The sequence below is a fragment of the Zea mays genome, chromosome 10, assembly GCF_902167145.1.
Source record: "Zea mays cultivar B73 chromosome 10, Zm-B73-REFERENCE-NAM-5.0, whole genome shotgun sequence".
Lineage (NCBI taxonomy): Eukaryota > Viridiplantae > Streptophyta > Magnoliopsida > Poales > Poaceae > Zea > Zea mays.
The window spans coordinates 138,410,178-138,415,063 of NC_050105.1; positions in this window are offsets into that span (position 1 = coordinate 138,410,178).

Here is a 4,886-nt window from a genome sequence, read left to right on the forward strand (position 1 = left end):
TCTGTCGCAAGGAGGCCAACAAGGGTGAATAGAGATGACAACAGGGTTACGTGCTAGAAGGCAATAGCTCTGTTGGTCTAGCCTCTCACGGGCACTGTGCGGGGGTATTTATAGGTACCTGAGCGCCCAGCGCCTTGTGTTAAGGACGCATGTGCCCTCAGCTACCCAGGTTATCCCCGGAATATTCCCATAAAGCAGGGTTACAGACTGTAATTACAGGAATGCCTTTACAAATGATGCCCGTAACACACGGCGGCCACGCAGGGCCCGTTACAATGGGCCGGATCGCACGTGGGCCTCCGAACTGGACGGGGCCGCACGGTGGGAGGACCTCGTCGCCGGCCTTCGTCTGATGTCGTACCGAGCGAAAGGTGTCCCTGCCCGTTTTGTCTCCGTCGGACCAGCGACTGCGGCGAAGACTTCGAGCGGAGGGTGGCGGCTTTGCCTTCGCCCCAACATACTCTCAGTTCTTTTTTTTGTACCGCTAATTACGATCCCAGCAAATGTAAATATGTTAGCGGTTCCCAATCGTGCATTTCTCAGCTTACCACAAGAATTCTTGATTTTTGTTTTACTTTTTTCGTTTGAGATATGATATGATATATGAATCATGAGTTTATGTTGTTATGAATCCTAAACGCACAAACGGGGCGCAATCCTATGTGAAGCTTCGGTGGTATGTGCCCGTGGCTCTGGGACAGGGTAGATGCTTGTTGTCTTCCACTCGACCACTCCTCATGGATCCTGGCGCAGATGTTTGGTTCCCATCGTCTACGGCTTCGATCCACGGTCCGTTTGGTTTGAATCCGTTGTTCGATGGTGAATTGGTGATCATGTTTAGGTCCCAGAGAGCGAAAGCGTGGGCGTGCACGTCGGACCGTTCGGGGCCTCAACAAGTTCATATGTTTGTGCTTGTCACACCCGCGGCCGCCAGCCGCCAGGACAGGACGGCACGTCGTACACGTGGGTGGTGGGCCATTAGTGTCCACATTTCGTACGGGGAACGGGGAAGAAGCTTTTGACTATACGTGTCTAAACGTGTAAGGTTGAACGAAATACTCGGTTTAGTCAGTTCGTGGTCACTTCGAATCGGTTCGATTGAATTCTCTTAGCTCGATTCGTTAATGAACCATCTCACGGGCTAAACAAGTTACTATATTTCAGCAAAATCAAAATATATGCATATCGTTTACGTAATAATTGATGAACATGTTATTTGTATGAGTGATGTTTATGGCCTATGAGTTAAACTAATTATTGACGAACTATGTTTATGTGTTAAATTAGTTTATGAGAATATAATTGAGGATAATTGAGGTTTAAACTAATAAACATGTGTGTGAATTGTGAATTGACGAGTTGTCTTAATTTGTTGTTACATTGATGTAGTTTGCAAAACTATGAGTATAATCACTAATTCTATTGTTAAATTAGTTTGAAATTAATTAGAAATTAATTATTATACATATTTTTCGGCTCTGTCTCGCGAGCTAAACGAGCCAATTCGAGCTCATAAATGAGCCGAGTTGCCTCTGTGGCTCGTTAACTTAACGAGTCGAGCCAGCTCGAACTCGGACGAGCCGAGCTGGCTCAATATCCAGCCCTATAAACGTGCAACCCGACCTGATCCGGCACAAGCCAGTGCGTAGCACGGTACGAATGGACCGGACCGGGTTAGGCACGACACGAGCACTTGTCTGTGTCGGGCCGTGCCAGCACGTTGTGCATGCTCCGCGGTCAAGGTCCGGCACGAGTACCCTGTTATCGGGCCGGGCTCAAGCTTTGAGACCGATGGGCCTGATATTGACGGGCCATCTGATAGCCCGAAACATAAAGAGCAATATTATTACAAGTTTTCAGCAATATTACACTCCAGCAATACACTTCACAATACAGAATACAAAGCATTATAGTCCAAGTTTTCAGAATCCAGAGCACAACATCACAAATAAAAGAGCACAAACTTCTACAAGTTAGATACCGAATTAGGTTTGAAGTTTTTGAGCAATGTTGCCTCGTTAAAAACCTTTCTAGATAAAAACTCACACCTCGTGAGAAAACCCTAAAAAGAGGACAATCAACTCCAAAATAAAAGTATTAAAGTTTATTATAGTCCACACTCCACAATACAGAAAACAAATAAGTTACAATCCAAACACTCATCCATGACTTTTGACTTGCATCTTCAAGGATCATGCTTTCATGGATATTTTCTATCTCTTTGGTGTCCTTCTCCACATTGTGGTGCATATGTGAGTCTGCTAATTTCCAGTCCTTTATGCATGAAAAAATCTCCACCATATCACTTGTGAGCCGGCGTCGGCGCTCCTCAATCACTCTGCCATCCTAACTAAAAGTTGGTTCAGAAGATATAGTGGAAGCAGGAACAATCATGAATCTTTAGCAAGGAGAGAAATAATATGATAGGTAAGCTTAGGTTCATGCCACCAACTCAAGATGTCGAACTCTTCATTGAACCCGGGACAGAGTCACTGTCCAGATATGAAGACAACTCTAAGACATAGGTGAAAGGGAAATGTGCCCTTGGGCCATTTCTAAGTATTTTGGTGATTGAGTGTCAACACAAGTGCTTAAATGTGAATCAATGCCCATGGATGAACAAAGTGCAAATCTAGAGCAAAGGTATGTTTCTAAGTCTTAGTACATTGGTTTTGTGTACTAATATACTTGTCTAAGTATCAGAAACAGGAAGAAGAAGAAAAGAGGAGAGTTGGCTGTGTACAGCCAAAAGGCTGTTTCGGTCTGGGGCACCGGACTGCCCGGTGGTGCACCGGACAGTGTCCGGTGCGCCATGCTGCCTCGGGCGAACTGGCCGCTCTCGGGAGTTGACTGGCCACGTACGGCTAAAATTCACCGGACTGTCCGGTGTGCACCGGACTGTCCGGTGAGCCAACGGTCGGCCGGGCCAACGGTCGGCCGCGCGATCTGCGCGGGACACGTGGCCGAGCCAACGGTCGGAAGGGGGCACCGGACTGTCCGGTGTGCACCGGACATGTCCGGTGTGCCAACGGCTCCCAGATCTGCAACGGTCGACTGCGCTGTTTAAGGAAGGAAATCGGGCACCGGACAGTGTCCGGTGTGCACCGGACTGTCCGGTGCGCCCGATGACAGAAGGCAAGATCAGCCTTCCTGGATTGCCCTCAACGGCTCCTAGCTGCCTTGGGGCTATAAAAGGGACCCCTAGGCGCATGGAGGAAAACACCAAGCATTCCTACAACATTCCTAAGCACCAAGACATCGATTCCATGCATTTGGTTCATTGTGATAGCATCTTGAGCTCTTGTTGAGTTGTGAACTCATTGAGTTGTGTTGCGAGCTCTTGTTGCGACTTGTGTGCGTGCTGTTGCTCTGATTTTGAGTCTTGTGTGCGTTGCTAGTTCTCCCTTACTCCGTATTTCTTTGTGAATCTTAAGTGTAAGGGCGAGAGGCTCCAAGTTGTGGAGATTCCTCGCAAACGGGATATTGAAAGGCAAAGCAAAACACCGTGGTATTCAAGTTGGTCTTTGGACCACTTGAGAGGGGTTGATTGCAACCCTCGTCCGTTGGGACGCCACAACGTGGAGTAGGCAAGCGTTGGTCTTGGCCGAACCACGGGATAAACCACTGTGTCATCTCTGTGTTTGATCTCTTGTGGTATTGTGTTTTGTTGTGACTCCTCTCTAGCCACTTGGCAATTATTGTGCTAACACTTAACAAGTTTTTGTGGCTATAAGTTTAAGTTTTCACAGGATCACCTATTCACCCCCCCTCTAGGTGCTCTCAATTGGTATCAGAGTCGTTCTCTTCACAAAGGGACTAACCGCCCGAAGAGATGGATCCTAAAGGGAAGGGAATCGTGATCAACGACAAGGAGAAGGAGTCCTTCGTCAACGAGCCAAGGGATGACAAGTCCAACGACTCGGGCTCGGGCCACAGACGCGAAGATGGGAAGAAGAAGAAGACAAGACGCATCAAGGAGATCGTCTACTACGACAGCGATGAGTCTACTTCCTCCCAAAAGGACGACGACCACAACGAATACGAGAGAAAGAAACTGGTTAATTCGAACTTTTCTTTTGATTACTCTCGTATTCCTCAAAGTACTAATGCTCATTTATTATCTATTCCACTTGGTAAACCTCCTCATTTTGATGGAGAGGACTACGGATTTTGGAGTCACAAAATGCGTAGTCACTTGTTCTCTCTCCATCCTAGCATATGGGAGATTGTAGAAAGTGGAATGCACTTTGATAGTACGGATAGTCCCATGTTTATTAATGAACAGATTCATAAAAATGCACAAGCTACTACTGTGTTGCTAGCCTCTTTGTGCAGGGACGAGTACCATAAGGTGAGCGGCTTGGACAATGCCAAGCAGATCTGGGACACCCTCAAGATCTCTCATGAGGGGAACGATGTCACCTTACTCACCAAGATGGAGTTGGTGGAGGGCGAGCTTGGACGGTTCGCAATGATAAGGGGCGAGGAGCCAACTCAAACATACAACCGGCTCAAGACCCTTATCAACAAAATAAGGAGCTACGGAAGCACGCGATGGACGGATCACGACGTCGTCCGCCTAATGCTAAGGTCCTTTACTGTTCTTGATCCTCATTTGGTGAACAATATTCGTGAAAATCCTAGGTACACCAAGATGTCACCCGAAGAAGTACTTGGGAAATTCGTTAGTGGGCGAATGATGATCAAGGAGGCAAGATACGTGGACGACGCCTTGAATGGTCCGATCAACGAGCCACAACCCCTTGCTCTCAAGGCAACGAGGAGCAAGGAGGCGCTACCGAGCAAGGTGGCGCAAGTTGAGGCGGCCGGGCTCAATAATGAGGAGATGGCCCTCATCATTAATCGCTTCAAGACGGCGCTTAAAG